Consider the following 17,602-nt stretch of genomic DNA (forward strand, 5'->3'; position numbering starts at 1 on the left):
CCTCTTTAAATTAGAGAATGACAAACAAGCACCCATAGATTCAATGCTGAGATCTTACCCAACCGCCAAATATGACAACAAGCAACAAGTGGTTAAGCTGGGAATCATAAGATGATCCAAGCAGGGTGGAGATGCAACAAGTATGTCACTGATGAGCCTTTTATTGTCATGTTTACCAAGCTGGGGCAAGCTTCAGGGGCATGTGGAGGCTTTCAAATATTTCCCAGAGCTTTGAATATCTCACAAGAGCACTGTTCAGTCCATCAGCCTTCACCAGAAAACCAGCCAACACACCCATGGTAACTCAGGAGAAGCTGTAGGGATTCACAGTTCAGCCAGGAGAAACTTCACAAATCTGGTTTTTATTGAGGAGTTGCAACATAGAAGATATATAGTTGTAGGTAAATACAGCAATAAGTCTTCATTCTCCTCACGTTTGTTTTTCTCCTGCAAACTTCCATCAGTCTCTGTGACCCAGATTACATTCCAATAAGTCTCTTATGATTATTCTTCTTCAATGTTTATTTTTCCATTAGAAGTGTTGAATTGAATGAGTGGGTAAGTGTTGGCATGCTTTTATTGTGAAACTCATCGTATGTGTGTGTGTGTGTGTGTGTGTGTCATTGTAAAATGTTGCCCTGCTGCATTTGAGCTTCAACCAGCAGGTGAGCGCGTTTGTCTCCGCATGCAGACCAATTCTCACGAAAAGATAACTTTACAGGATCCAGTGATTTAAAAGAAAACAAATACAAGAAATGAAAATAAAGTCAGAGTTTGGAGATGGGTGTAGTCAAAAAACAAATTACTTCTCAACATGTTTACAAGCCGCTGCCAATACGGCGGCAAGTGGGAAGCTTAAGTGGTAGCTTCGAAACCAGAAAGTTGGGACTCTTTTTCCTTTAATTAGTTGGAAAAATACGTCACATTTATCTGGGAGGGAAAACAGTTTTTTTGTGTTTTGCAGGAAACGGCTATTACTTTTAACTATCTATAATAAAAGCTAAAACAACTAAAAACATAAAACTAGAAGACAACTAGAAGAAGACAAAAGTCTTGAGATATCTTTTGTTCTAATTTATTTGAGTTTTTTAAAACATTTTTATGTATTTACTTTGTTCTTTTTTTCAATTCTAATGCTATTTTAATGCCATTCAACTATTTATGTGCCTATATTCATATTTAATCATGTATTTATTCTCAAATTCTGGATAAATTATATAGAATTTTAATATAATTTTATGTTCATTTACATATTTTTAAATGTTATTTTTTGGGGTTTAATTTTTGCTTAACATGTTATGTTATTCATTGTATCCTTTTATTTTTTTAAACCACTTTATTGCATAAAATAGTCTAAATTTGATTAAAAATTTAGGATTATTTTTATTTTATGTCTAACTTTTATTAATTTAATATTTTATTATGCTGCTCTAGTTCCTTATATTTATTGATTATAAATTTAATTTATTTACTTTGATATTATTTCTTTATGTTGAGAAATATAAATTTTAATAACTTACTTAATTTTCAATCTGATTTCATCTGATTTGACAACTGAAAATTAATCCGAAGGCTTTTTTGTTTGTTTTATTATTTCTTTTTCTTTTAACACAACATAAACTAGAGAATGTGATCTGATTTTACCGATTTATGCAGATCTACTTCCAGTCGCCTCTATTATTTCTTTAAGTGCTGGTAACATGAGCTCAGCTTATAAACAATTACAGCTTATGCTATTTTGCAGTTAGCTTCAGCAAAATTCAGCCTCACATAAGGAGGCGTAAAGAAGGACAGAAGCAAAAGACTCACAGACGTCAGTAAATTAAAGCTAACTATAAAGAAAAGAGCTGGAGATGAGAGGAGTATGACCATGATAAATGGTACATGAAGGAGGTGTCTGTAAAGTTCAAGGAGAGGGACAAATTAAGAGCATCGTCTCCTGTGTTTCTCAGATCAGCGCCCGTACACACAGTCTATTTTAGTGAGTGTTTATTCTTGTGCCAGAGCAGATTACCTGTCACACAAACATGATATCCAGGCAAGCTCAGACTCGCTCACTGCATGCACCGTCTCCGTTTCCACACAATTTCTCTTCTTTGGCTCATTATCTGTCAGCTCTATACACTCAAGAGGCGATTATATGGACTTAAGTTATTAAGAGAAATGATTCTGGGTCTTAAACTTTAGTTTTTTGCACATTTTTTTGGTGAAATTTGTTTAAGTATGTTGTTTGAGAGATTACTTAAAGTCAGAGGAGGTCGAAGTCACAGACGTTGAAAAATAAAACACAGCCAAATTTAAGTTGCAAAATGCTTAATTCATATGATCTGATACGAACAGGGTAAAAAAGTGTACTGGGTTGTCACAAGAAAATGACAGCTCAGTATTTTAAATTAATCTACAGGAAAAACAACTACAGAAGAGGTAAAAATATATTTTATTGAAACAGCTTTGTTAAAAATCAAGCTGTCCACACCTGCATTTTTCTGGGGGAAAATAGAAAAAGATGTTATGTTAAGCTAATAAATTGTTACATTTCCAACTTGCACAGTTTAAGAGAAAATAAAAAAGGCTTTAAAGTGGTATAAGAGTTATTGAAAAGGAGCACTGCTACCACAAAGAAAATAAACAACTTTTAAAATGAAATTAAACTGGTTTAAAAGGTTTGCGCAGTAATACGAGTGGCCAACATAACTGATTTGACATGTTACAATAATACACTAAGTGCTAATGGTCTAACAGACTGTGGAAATGACATCCTGATTTATTTTAAACAAATGTCTTGCTTATTATTCAGCACATGTTAAAATATTAATCTTTATCTGCTTTTAAGAATCACCAAATATTAAATTATCCCCGATTAATCTTTTACTGATTGCAGATCCTCAAAATAAATCAGAGTATCACAGCTAAAAAAAAAAAAAAACTAGATACAGTACAGGTTCTACTTGCATACATTTACACTGGAAAATGCAACGTTGTTTTCGACAACTCCGTCTGCTAAAGAGGAATGTTGGATTGATTTAAAATGCAACCAAGCAAGACAGGAAGCAGAAAAACACTTAGAGAAATCAATCCATCCAGAAAAATAAACATTTAATTAGGAAAGATTCTTTCTAAACACAAGTTACTGCTTAGCAAAACACATTCATATTTTATTCATTTGAATATTATTGAAAAGCTCAGTAACTGAATTCACCAAGTGAAATATGTTCTGTTTTCAAGTCTTTCTTTTTGTAAATTCTCAATAAGAAGACCAGACATGCCAGCTCTAAAGCTAAGGAGAGCTTTAAAGCAGGGTTAAGGAAAGGCTACGGCACGACTGCAAACCTAAATCGATCCACTATCCATGGAGAGCATTAACCACAGAAGCATAGGAGTGGCAGTATGATGCTGTGGAGCAGCTGATGGGATCATTGATGAAGATAAACACAGAAAACCCTGGAAGAAAACCACCCTAAACAGTGAAAGTACCGCACAAGACTTGCAGCTGTGACTACAACGGGTGATTCTATAAACTTTTGTCGTAGTAGAAAAAAGTTTTTTGAAAAAATAAAAATCATGCGACATTTACCTCTACTTCATTATGCATAAAAATTACAGTAAGATATCTTTACATTTTTGGTTGCAACGTGACAGAAAGTGGAAAACATCACAGGGTTTGAAGACAATGCCTGGTTGTCTGCACCTCCAACTTTGTGCATCTGTATAAGTGAAGTGTGTTTCTGGGAACTCTGCCACCCGACTCTCTCAAAACCGTCTATTTGTAGGTGACATGAATTTTGGTGTTGAGGCACGTGAGAGCACCACAAACAGCACAGCCCTGACCCAAATGGAGCAGCATATAGATTACAGGGCAGAAAGCCTCGGGATCAGGTTCACATGTTGCTACAACAATGTTTACGAGGGTCTCTTTGTTAAAAAGTATTGCTTTAGGATGCATTCATCATGAAGCACGCATAGCTTAGTGCTACATGGAGGGAAGTTTAAGATAATCTGCAGGTGATGACATCCACAGGAAAGTAACCACATTCCCAGCTTCGGGAAACAGATGGCAAGGATAAGAGAGTGAGAGAAATGGACGTTGGGAGAGTTAAACAACAGACTGGATGTTGTTGCAGAAAGTGCTGAACTGCTGCAGTGCAGAACTGCACAAGAAGGAGGGGAGGGGGCACATGTGCATCAACGTGCAGCAGCAGCATCAATGACAAATCGTCTCCTAATAACGCAAAGCTAGAATCGCTACACCAGCTTTTATGAATACGATGTAATGTGGACACACAGAAACAATAAAACGTTTTTGTCGTCACATGAACAACCTCACAAACTGGTCTGCAGAGCCAAGCTGCTGTCAAAGTCCAATTTTCAGTCCTCTTTATGACAAGTTGAAGGCTCAGTTTTCTGCAAAATAAGCAGAACTGATCCAACATTTGTCAAACTTTGAATTAAGACTCAGCACTAATGCTCATTAAATAGTAAAATGAAGCAACTGCTGCATTTCTTTGTTTGGCTCACAGTAGTTTAGCCAAGAAACAACACATGGTTTAACCTTTTTGTTCATTTTGATCCCAGCATGTCCAAAACATAAATAAATAGCAATGGCTACTGAAGAAATCAGTCAGAGATTCGTATGGCATGATGACTTTCAGTAAAAATATTACATTTCACTCTGCCAACTTACAAAAAAAGTTATAACATGAGTCATGACCTAATTTTAGTTTATTCAAACAAGAAAATGCCAATTACACATTGGAGTCCAGCCTATTCACAGTACAGTGTCGGCGGACTTTGATTACTTCAAATTATTTGTGGAAAATCTTTGTTTGAGCATAACTATGTGTTTTTCAAACCAGTCAATCCAGAAACACCACTAATTTTCCTTGCTGCTGATTGGCTATAAACCCCCAAGCAGGGCTGAAACTATTCCTCAAATGATTCGAGTACCTCGATTTTTTAAATTCCTTGAGGAAAATTTACCTGCCTCGAGGCTTCGTTAATTTTGTTCCGGCTGGGCCAATATTTGCGTTGCGAGTAGCTCTAACTTCCGCCTCTGAGTTGTTTACGAAAGCTAAGTGTTGGCGGCATAACATCCAATTTTCAAGTTCGGCCTGTGGGGATTTTATTGATTAATGATAATGCCCGGGTTTTCATCGTTTTTGGGGGGATCAATAGTCATCCTTAAAATGACTGGCGCGATGCCTGGAGTACGGCAGCCTTTCTCCTCGGGAGCTGCTGGTTCAGAGCGAACGGCGGGAAGAGCAATGCAGGAGTATTTATACAGGTGAGCAGATAAACTGAACACGGCGGGGAGCTGAGTAGTTGATGGTTACAGTGTAAGTGTAGCTTTACGGACGAACGGTGCAATAAATTTTATATCATCCCGGTCTGAACAAACGGGTGGCGGAAATCATCGTGGCGATACATGGCTGGTAGATGAGTTTCTGAGTGTGACAAACAAAGGTGTCAAATCCCGTCGCTAACATGAACACAAAAGCTATAAATGTCTGGGCAAGGTGAGAGTTCATCTATTAAACTGACTGAAGATGAATACATAAACTAAAAGCTGGAGCATAGACATTTTTTATAAGTATATTTGTGAGCCTGCCTCTTTATTATTAAATTGAATATAATTTCAGATCTTTGTATAACTTTTCTTCAGGTTAACTTAGAAAGTGAGCTATTATTGTTACAGGTTAGTTTTCTAAACTGCAAAAAAGTAACTGTTAGAGAAGCTCAAAAATAAAAGATTTGACTGATATTGATATCCGATAGTAACACCGGTGTTATGCCAGATTTATCAATATTTTATTTTGTAATTTTTTTTATCCAATTACTCGATTAATTGTAAGAATAATCGATAGATTACTCGATTACTAAAATATTCGTTTACAACAGCCCTACCCCCAAGAGCAGGAGACTGTTTATACTAGCTGTTCTTGTTAGTGCCAAGATGGAAAAAGCAAATGTCTACATCAATACAAACACAGGACCATTCGTTGTGACATTTGTAATGACGCCGTATAATGTCTGGAAATTTTCAGGGTCACCAACATGGGAAGAAATCTGTAATCACTCACTGGTCATCTCTTGTCTCATTTCACAAAATACAAAAGGGAGAAACTTTATGCACATTCACAAAGATTAAACTTAGATCAATATCAAAACTAGAAAGGAAACAGCAATATCTTGTGCACTTCCTAACTCATAAAAGCTACTTGATACATTAAAATATACAGGAAAAGTTACCCCAACATGTGCAGAAACTGACAGGAGCAGTCATTCTAGTGAATATTTTCAGCCCGGCTAGTTATTAAGCAGGCTAGTTAGTACCCTGGTTGGCCTACATACCTACTGTAATCAGTCCAGAGCCAGATTAGTTAGCATCACACAGACAGCATGCTAACCTGCTAGCATGTTAGCATGCTAGCATGCTAACATTTTGTTATGCATGTGACAACTTCTCTCCAACATTTCCATGAGCTCCTCCAGGTTTCAGATGACAGTCAGGATGTGTTTACAGCAGTGCACACTGATGAGTGTTTGAAACAGCAAACGCATTATATTCTGATGTTTATTTATTTCTTATACACTATCAGTGTGCTGCAGACAGTTTGAGGACACTGACCGACCTCACACACAAACTGTTATTTTAATCTAGGGGGCCCGTTTATCCGTCTAGACTCTGAATGTCAACGTGGCGTCGAGAATCCCATGAATTTAGCGCCGTTTTTATGTAATCCACTGAACCAAAAAGCCTTTGCTTGACAAGCTGAACGCGAACAGATGACCCCCACCTTTGTGTAAAAGTCGCCGTAACTCCAGCAGGTCTGGATGTTTCAAAGAGCAGGGGGTCAGATGAGCCTTGGCCTACTTTTGCCTCCTCCAGTGTCAGCCTCAGCTCAGAATCGTACATGCTGTAAATAAACGCGTCAAACATCAGCCGTGCCCCTTTCTGACTTCAAGACCTCTCACCCTACGTTGCATGACTGCAACCTCCACCTGCACCTTCACCCCCAGGTGGGGGCTGCTTGTGTGTGTGTGGATGCCCTCCCCCTCCAGACTGAGGTTTTCAGCCTCAAGGGAGTCAAACAGGACATTAAATTAAAAAAACAGACATGTAATATGAAGCAGATCAATTTGCTACCTTTATTTATAAATTTTTTTTGCCGTTTCATCTTTTTGAGATGCAGCCACTGTCTGCCACACTCCCCTGCTGTGTCTTTGAAAGAAAAACATGCCTCGGAGTGACTGAAAAAAAACAAAAACTCCTCTGCTCCACCCAAGAGCCTGCAGACTGACAGGAGATAAGCCCAACAGGTTTTCCTCTCATAATCGACATTATTTCACACCAGCTACTTTTCGCAGAGAAAAGCGGAACGACAATGGCATGCGGAGACCTGTTCTGAGTGGCGCTAAACCGAAGGTGGCAAGTTTTAGACCCTGCCCACTCATCTGGTGGAATATTCCACTGAACAGCACACAGATCTGCAGTCTTACTCATTCCTGCAGGCTTGCTTGATGCTGACAAAAACAAAAAGCCAAATAAAATCAACAGTATCAAACTCACTGACCTGCACACATTTACTCAGATGAACAGCAAACTGACAGCACAACACAAGCTAGTTAGCCAACAAAGGTTGTTATTTTAATAGTACAGACATATATGAACACGTTCTTGCTAAAGGATAGACGTTGTTGTTCTTTAATTTTCTTGTTTTTCTTTTGTTTCATTTCCCTAAACAGCAGCCAAGAATAAAATATTTTCATTCCTTGTTTGTATACAAATATTACCTGATCAACAGACTTGGAAATCTGCTTCGTCCCAACTGTGAGATAGGCAGCATGCTAAATATAAATCTCAATATTTGTTTATTACATTATATGTAATTTTTATATTATCTCACTGACTAATCTATTTTAGTCTTATTTAATGTCAGACTAAAATAGTTTGGACTCTCCTAAATAGTTAGGAGGACCCGAACTACCGTATTTCAATTTTCTAAATGTCAGAACAAAAGGAGAGAAACGTTTTTGAAACTTCCCCTAAATTCAGACGTCTGCATACATTCTCTCAGTGTTTGGTAGATATTTGAATTGAATAAAAGCTTTTCTGTTTCCTTTTCACTGTAGTTTTCTGGAATTTCTAGCTCATTCCTCCAGACAGAACCAGTAACTGAGTCTGGTTTCTCTCGCCCTCACACAGCCTTTCAGCTTTTCTCAAAAATTTTCCGTAGCATTTGCAAACTTTAATCTGACTTTTTGTTAGTTATGGAGATATTTCTTCTTCCTCACTGACTGGCCTTGTTACACTGTGGATGACGACATTGACCAGCTTCACGCAGCATTTTTGCATCATCTTTTCCTTTGATCTGCAGGAGATATCAACATTTCACACCATAGTTGTCCATCTACTTAAGCACTGAGCATTAAAAACATAATGTTCATAAATTTTTTTTATAATTTCCCTATGCACAAGGAAGCATAATTTTCAAAGTGCCGCCTTTAAATACAACCACGTGTGTCCCAATTTAATTCAAATATCGCAAATTAATCAGATGTTTTAGGCCTTTAAGCATTTCTAAATTGCTTAAAGCCCTAGTAATCTTAGCATACTTTATCTGACATTTAGCAAATGGAAATGTTTTTTTAATTCCTGACATAAAACAGGAGAAGTTTAGTCTGATTTAATGTCAGGCAGTAAGAAAACAATGTTTTTGTTCTTTTTATACAGTTTATAAACATCTGGTTTAGCTCTATATCTAATCAGAAAAAAACATATTTAGTACGTCATTTCAGTTTGTTTCAGCACTCAATAATAAATACATTTTATTGTAAATGGCTGCAAAACTCTATAGAAAGAGCTAAGAAGTTGTAATTTATCGCTTCGCAGTTTGTGTTCATCCAACATGATTTTGTGCAACTATGAAATCCATCACTGACACGGATTAAATTTAAGTTGAGGAAGCATAAGAAAGAATGTTCTGTTAAAGAAAACTCCTGAGAGAAAACCAAGTGAGAGAGCGGCTATCACTCCGAGTGTCTCATTACAGTGTTAATGACATTACTGGCACTCGGCCAGGTATCTTCTCTCCTCGTTTTTTTTCCAAGACAACAGAGCAGCTCTCTCTCTCTCTCTCTCTCTCTCTTGCTTTCACGGAGAGCAGGCCCATTCAGACGGTGTCGTCTGTAGAAACTCTGTTCACATGCAGAACGCAAACAATCAGCGCACTGTTTGGTTTTTAAGCGGAAACTCTCATATTCTCAAAATTGGAAACGTGCTCTCCTTGTTTTTGTAACTGTGAACAATCCAAATCAAACGTGCTGTTTTACAAATACAAAGTATGAGAACATTCCAGGTGAGGCCATTTTTAGGTGACAGATTTGTGTGTCAAAAACGTGAAAAAGGTGAAAGAAAAACATCCACGATATCAAAGGTAAGCACAAGTTGAACAGCACTATCAAGCAAACAACTGACTTGAACGTGTGGGGAAAAATGTCTCTATATCTCACACAACATATGGCAACTGTTGAAAAGGTAAACTTTAACTGTGACAGCAAACACTGGAGAGATAAGTGTAAGCAGAGGGTGTGGTGTGTGTGCTTCACCCTAAATTAACTAAAATGAGCCAAGAAGCATCACACTAACACACACACACACGCTGCCAGACATCTCTGGCATCCAGACAGATTTCTTTGTAGCCATTTCATCAGAGAGTGGGCTTCACTTAGTCATTGGATGAATATCTTTTGAGGACGAGTCCCTGAAAATTATATTGGAAACGACCCAATAGGACGGAGACCAAACGACTTTGAAGAAAGTTTGAGGAGAGAAACTTTAGATTTGATAATAAACGCAGAGACAGCAAAACATTTATACCTGGCTGCAGAGCCGAACAAAAAGCTGTCACGCATAAGCTTTTTATCTTGTTTGTCCCTTTGGCATTGGAGGAAAATGGACAAATAATAAAAGTATCTTCGACTTTCATCATTTCTGCTGCCCTTTAATTGTTCGGTTTTGTCATTCTAGGAGTTGCCAGTTGTGTTTTCACCAATTCTGGAAAAACAAATACAAACTTTTTAAAAGTATGATACCGTCGCACAATGACATTATTTAATTATCTCTGCAAACAATGGCTTCAGCTTACAGATGCAAATGGAAGGTAAATCCTACCATATTGAGACATTTTAACATTGATCTTATGCTGTGAATTCACATGAATGTAAAAAGTTACTTTAGTTTTGCGAGTAAACACATTGTGACAGCGGAAACTATCCAAATGCTAAATCCATTCTTCTGCTGTTTTTGCCTGAATTTTCTCCAGCAAAACAAACAAGAAAACAATAACTTCTCAAAGAAATGCATGTAAAGTTTACAATGACGCAGCATAGTGGGAACACCATGATCATGTGGTGTCTGGTGTTTTTCAGCAAAGCTTTGGGGTTCACATCTTACCTTTTGTCTAATTTTTCAATATTCAGCACATTTGATTGTTTTTATTTGTCGTTTGCTGAGATTTTGGGAGCAGAAGGTTTTTGGCCTTAGTGGTAAATATCCCCACTTACACTTGATTTTATAAATGACAGAACAACATCTGTGCTTTAAGTGCAACACGTACCGCACCTTTAACATACTGAATGCCTCCATTTACGTGCATTAAAACAGAACACTTTAATCAAAAGAAAGAACTTTAAATCCAACTCAAAGTATCAAACAACAAGACGACCTAATCTCCTCAAGAAGTCTGAAATCATAAGACCAAAACTGCTGAGATAACTGAAGTAACTGATTCAACAACAATTATTAAAGATGGAAAACTAAACTGTGTCACTTTGACAACAGAAATGTAGCAAGAAGTTGCCTGTAAGTCATGAGGTTAAAAACAAAACAAACAAAACAAAGCATTAGAAAAAACTGTTAGATGCTTGATGAATGAGAACAGAAGATAAATAAGGAAAAGAGTCATGAGGAGCTCAAGAAAAGACAGAAAATTAACTCACAATGAAGAGAGAAGGGGAAGTTAACCAAGCGACATATCTTTATAACTACAGTGTGTGTGGGCGTGTGTGTGTGTAGCAGATCTAGTGAGATAAGGAGGTTACTGACGGCCCTGCTGTAAGTGAGAAAAATCAGCCACTGGCTCATAATGTGACAACTCATTTCTCCCCCTCCTGTTTCTTCAGATCTGAGCTCCAGAACCACACAGGAGAGGGGATGGGGTTCATGTACACAAAGGATCAGAGCTCCGGATTAAAAACAAAAAACAGAACAAAACTGATCCCGTGTCCGAGTGCGTTGGACAGAGAAAGACAAAGAAATAATTAATTAAAAATGGCTGGAAAAAAGGAAGCGAAGACTAAAACCTCAAATTACATCTGAACATGGGGTAATATGAACGAACCACATTCGATTCTAATCACCGACTTCCTGCATTTGTTTTCCATTGCAACTGAAATTATTTCACCTCGTTAGCAAGAAATTATCGGTGCAAAAAAAATCTTCGCTATATGCCATTACCAGAGTCTGCAGTTCTTTTATGAGATAATAGAAAAGAGTCCGACGTTTACTCCAGCTCTGCCCCTAAACCAGCTGTTGAAACACACTGGCAGTAAAAACACAGGAGCAACACCCATCGCTTTTATTTATGCAAAGCCGTTTTAAAACTACAGCCGGCAAGCCACATCTGTAAAGCAGCTGATTGTAGGCTAGGCGCCAGAGCAGATGATCCAATAAAACGAAATCTTGTAAAACTACTGTAACTCTAATGCTTTTTTTGGAGACCCGTTTTAAAATTAAGAGGAGATCTGGTTATTTCCAAATACTTTTGAATGCACCATTATTTTCCTGAACCTTAGACTGTTGGTTGTCTAAGTCACTGATTTTTACTCAAGGTCAAACTGTGAGAATGTCAGGCCCAAGCAAGTTAGGGCAACACTTGAGTCAATGCAATGGTAGCTCGTCTTAAAGAGCATTTTGTTTTTTGTGCGAGGGGAAAAACAACAATTTTATCTACTTTTTAGAAAATGAGTGGTGATATTTTGATATTTGCACTCAGTAAAACTTTAAATAAAAGCTATTTCTAAGTCAAAAACCAATTATCTTTATTTTATCTAAAAAAAAAAAACAACTTTAGAATTTCTCAAAAGCAATGGTTATTATTTTAGCCCTTTGTCATTGTCTGCATAACTTTAGATTTAATGTAGTCGAGTTGTTTGAAACCACAACAACAAAAATGCAAGCACAGATAATGCTGTACGTGAAACATTACCACATAAAAGTTCTTTACCAGATAAAAATTTTCCCATCACAGCACATGTCGGATTTTTAGGAACCCGACAGCTGACTAAGCTTTCAGCAAGACCCAAAACTTTTCACGTGATGCAGATCAGCGAGTGCAATGACCCCGACTGCAGTGTTTAGACAGTTCAGTATGAATCATATATTTTGAACAGGTCTTTGTAAACTCAAAAACACACCACAAAGCCTTGTGTTTCTCTTCTGAAATATCTGGGTTTGCCTGTTGAGTGAATCTGAAATGACATGTAAATTAGGGATTCGTAAGTCTGGCTAATATGGCATGAGATGAAAAGAAGCCAACTAATCTATAAGCTTGGCTTTATTTATGCAAATATACCCTGGTCCTGCATCTTCACTGTCCAATATTGATTTGTCTGACTTATAAAGGTCAGTGTGTGTGTCCGCATTACATACACACCTATTGTGTGCTCATGTGACATTCATATAGCTTGTGACTACATGCGTCTGCGTGCATCTTATGAGTTGGTAATAACCTGATGCTGACGCAGCAGCCGTCAGCAGTCAGCAAAGACCTCATCAAGAGGAAGTGGACTGCTTTCACTTCAGCATAAGTCGGCTGCTCGCCAACACACACACACACACACACACACACAAAGCAAAACCTAAACTGCAACGCAAACAAAACGAAAAGAAGAGCCTGACAGATTTGGAAGGAAGGAGTTTCCTCAGAGGTAGCGTGATTTTTGTTTTTTCTGCAAAACCAGTCAGGTGATTCCAAAACCAAGGTTATGAACCAATGCAAGGAAGCACTTCTGCACTGCTGTTCTGGTTTACAAAACTGACTTGTAATCCAACAGAATAACAGAAGTAGATCATATTTACTTTATGAGTCAAGTGTCCGTTAATCATCATCCAGAAGAGACTCACCAAAAGGCATCGAAAGCTTCATAAATGTCCCCGAGACGTTGTTCCTTTGGTCCTGGCTGTGGATGTCAAACCGGGCAGTCGATCCTGAACCAAGAACAAAAACAGACACAGAGACACAGAAACAGAGGTGAGACTTAACAAATCAGCACACAGAGTGTACAGAGCAGCACTATTTCAGCTTTTACTGCACATTAAACCAATGCAGCAGCAAACACACACACACACACACTCTCTCCCTGTGGGGAAAACTCACACAAAAGAAATTATTTGTGTTTTGCATCTCCTGTTCCTCGCTGCAGGATTTGGATTCAGATTCGTTATGCACGAGGCATCTTGCATAAAGTTTTGCTGCACAAACTTTCGAAGCATCTTAAGTTGTCATTTCAGACAAAACAACAGAAAGTTGAGCATAAATGTTACTAGGAATAGAAAATGAAACCTGGATCATTTTTTCAAAGTAAAATTCAGAAAAGCGTGCCGTGCTTTTGTATTCAAGGGAAGAATAAGAGGCTATGTATGACATGGTTCCCTATGGTAAAACACGGTGTTGGCAGCATCATGCAGCAGGGACAAGCTGTTCAGAGTTGACGGGAAGGTGGATGGAGTTTAAACACAGGCTGATCCTGGGAGAAAACGTGTTAGAAAATAGTTATAGAGTGGAGAGTCGTTTTCCAACAGCACAGCAACCCCAAACACGCAGCCAGAGACATGATGGAACGATTTAAATTAAAGCACTGGCTTAGTCAAAGTCCAGAACTAAATCCAACTTAGAATATGCAACCAGACTTGGAAATTGGTGTTTTACAGACTCTCAATTCAACTTGTTTTGTAAATACGATGGGTCTCTAGATTAAAGACGTTGGTAGAGACGGACACCAAAAGATTCCCAGAAGAAAACACAGATATCATGTTTCTTCAACTTTACAAAAATGCATTTGATGCATCACATAAAATAATACATTACGGTTAGTGTTCGGAAAGAGACAAATACAACAAACAGAAAGGGTCACTAATACTTTTGCGAGGCACAATTTGCTTAAAGTTTTGGAATACATCTAATAGAAAGTACAACACAACGAGGGAGCAGCATGTTCTTATAATAAAAGGTTGGAGTTTCCTCTTATGACTAGAGGAAAACAAACTCAAAGTGATCCTTATTAAAGACTGCTGAGCCAAATTCAAAATCTGAAGGACAGAGTTTCAGCAAAAGTGTCCAAAAAGTGTTTGTCTTCTCAGATCTTGACAGATAAAAATTATATCTAGTCATGTGGGAAATCACACCTTCAAAGCAAATATAGACACGAGTCTTAATCTTCACTCTGTGTTCAACCGCTTCTTCCTGGTTAATAACAAAAGAAGCTGCAGTGAATTAAACGAAACATTTGCACAAACTGCAACAACAATCATTGCTAATCTCAAATTCTAATAATGCACATTTCCTAATGAGCGCAGGAGAAATGTATGCAACCTGATACATCCTGTAAAGTAATGGAAATGCCTCTCTTCTTCTTCTTCCTCCTCCTTTTCAGCAGCAACCTGAGATGCTGAGTATCCTGGTTCTCAGAGCCACCAGCACCAGCAGCTGCAGCTGCTGCTGCTGCTGGTGGTGGGGGACGGCAAAATCCGTCCCCCACCACTGTTGTTGTTGTTGTTGTTGTTGCTGTTGCTGTTGTTGTTGCTGTTTTTAACCGGACCCTGCACTCACCTCGCCGGGTCGTTGACAGCCAGTCGGCTCAGTGTTTGTGTCCACCGGGAGGTCGGACGGTCGCTGCTCTGGCTCTGCGGCAGAATGCTGCTGCTTCACAGGCTGTCCACTGCTCCCACGACTGAAGCCAGGGCTTTAAATGCGCCTTTAAAGGAATAACTGTCGGAAGACGAGACGCAGCGCCTGGCTTCCGTCGACGACACGGCTTGTTTTGCATAAGGGGGCGGGGCTTCAATGAGTGATGTCATCTCGACGTATCGCATTGTCATACTGAGTGGCGGTATATTTATTTATTTGATACATGATTAAATATGAACCATTTATAAATATTATCTAAAAGCTTATAATGACATTGTTTAAAATTTCTATAATAAAATATTCCACAAAACGAAAGAAAGAAAGTAGTGACAAAAAGAAATAAAACAAAAAAACATAAACATTTTAAACTGATTTGAGATTTTTATTTTGTTTATAAAGGAAAATGTCATTGAGAAAAATTATTATGATTTTACAGCATAAATGATCCTGTCATTTGTTTTTCTATTTGTTTATTTTTCTGCATTAACTCTAACCCAGTCATGTTCACACTATTCAGCTGCAGTATGATAAGTTTATTTCCTGTTACAGAAGGTGTCACTCTTGGTAAAGCATCGACATTATCTCAGACTGAATGAAATAAAAACAGACATTTGAATGTTCAAACATTATCTCAACATCAAAAACAATCTCTTTAGAATTAAAGTACATAGAGAGTTTAATCTTAATTACAGTTTTGAGCTAATTAGATTTTCTAAGAGCTTCTAAGCGTTAATTCATAACTGTCTGTGTCCCAAAGTAATGTCTGACAGGACACAGAAGTCCTTTTTCTTTTTGCCACTGAGCACCAGGCTGAATGAGGTCCTGCATTTATCTTTCACCACAAACAGGAAGTAAATAGTTAGAGAGGTAAAAGAAACCCTTCAACGGAGAAATGTAGCACAGAGTGGCTCCTTGGGGCCACTAAAAGTCTTCATAGCAATCATTGAATGCTGTAAACATGCTCACTGTGTTTTGAGGGTAAGCCAGGAAAAAAACCCTTTTGGTTCTGCAGCTACAAAAGTACAACTTGCTATACTTACAGAAAGTTTAATTGTGGTCAAATACGTCTAAAGGTAAGGTTTTTGGTACCCTTACATGGTTTTGGCTTGAAACATAGGATGAAAAAGTGCATGCATAGTGTCGAATCTGTCATGCTGTGGACCTGTTTATCCTCCAAAAGCTTCTGAGAATCTTTTTAGGATCTGTTTATCATACCAAGAGATGTCAAATAAAAATCTGCTGGGCACTGGTAAAAATCTGAATGTGGGTCATCATTAGATCTGTAAAAAGGATAATGATGATTCACCAGACACAAACCAAACATGGTTTGTTTGACTTCAATGGTTTTTTTCAGCCCAAAGACCTAAATCATATAGAAATCATGCAAGAGGAACTGAAGAGGCCATATGAGAGGAATCAGAGCCCTAAGAGTAAACGTAACCCATATTGTATATAATTTATTTATGTTTCTGTTTTAGTGCACTTCTTTTCTAAAAAGAAAATTAAATGTCACTTTATATCTATCTATCTATATATATATATATATACATACATACTGTATATAATAAATATGTTTATTTATTTATCATAAATAAAGATAAAACAAATAAGAACAAAATTATAACCCACAAAAAATGACATACAGACTTTAATAAAAATAAAATCAAATAATATCCACCATTTTTGTCCTGATTTTCCAACTTTGGGTAAAAACTCTTATGTCTTAGCTGCATAAAAGTGACTGAAAAAAGAAAAACTACAAAGATTTTCTCTCTCGGTATGCATCAAACTTGTGAAATGTCTTAAAAGGAAACAAAAAGTATTCATATGAACAAGGAGGAATAAAATTATATAACTTTTTATGTATATATATATAGAATTTTTATTGGTTTTTTTCCTAATAATTAATAAAAATAAACCAATGAAAATGAAATTATATATTTAAAAAAAATCTTGCCTGAATAAATGTAGTGAAATAAAATGTCCAATTTTCAGTGTGAGATAATGCTTCTACCATAAACGTCTTTATCAGTGTTACCAAGAAATGCGTCAGCTTTTGTAAATTGAAGCAACAAATTCACGACAAAGAGCAGCTGCGACTTGAAGCCGTAAAGAACAGCGTCTCTGGCAGAACAGCATAAGGTTTTGAGCCAAGCTAGTTCCCTAATCTGTGTATATTTTGGGCCTGCTTACACCTGGAACTCCCTTTTACCAAGTAAAGATTTATGGATTAGAGAAAGTGATTAAAAACTCAGCAGGAGACACAGAAAGCATCCTATCCCCAACTATCGCTGAGGAACAAGTCGAGCTGCATGCTGGGAGATTAACAGCTGCTTATGGCTTTATGTTACCAAACAATGTCCAGCACAGTCACACAAAGTGTAGACTATTGTAAAGGCCAGAGTCCTGCAGGGGAAAAATACCTCCACCAGCCCCACGGGGGATCGGCAGCCACGCAGGGATTTAGTGTTTTGCTCAAGGACACTCGAGCAGGGCGGGATTTGTCTATTCGACTTTGTTTTGTCTTCCATCGTGCAGACTGCAGCAGGGAGCTGAGCAGCTCATTTTCTTCCTGGAGGGCAGTTCTTTGAATTAGAGAAACTGGCATAATGTGTAAAGTCAATGAAAAATGAGCA

The 17,602-nt window shown here is 37.6% G+C and overlaps 1 protein-coding gene across 1 annotated transcript in view; it reads right to left on the reverse strand.

The window, feature by feature from the left end:
- The window catches only part of slc45a4a (solute carrier family 45 member 4a), a 55,133-nt gene extending 40,037 nt beyond the window's left edge, over nt 1-15,096 (reverse strand). The window contains exons 1-2 of the mRNA XM_032580639.1: nt 14,889-15,096; nt 13,184-13,267 (exon numbers count right to left, since the gene is read on the reverse strand). The gene's annotated coding sequence lies outside the window, so the exon portion shown is untranslated. The remainder of the gene's footprint in view (nt 1-13,183; nt 13,268-14,888) is intronic.
- Nucleotides 15,097-17,602: the final 2,506 nt, after the last annotated feature.

This window comes from Xiphophorus hellerii, chromosome 13 (assembly GCF_003331165.1).
Source record: "Xiphophorus hellerii strain 12219 chromosome 13, Xiphophorus_hellerii-4.1, whole genome shotgun sequence".
NCBI lineage: Eukaryota > Metazoa > Chordata > Actinopteri > Cyprinodontiformes > Poeciliidae > Xiphophorus > Xiphophorus hellerii.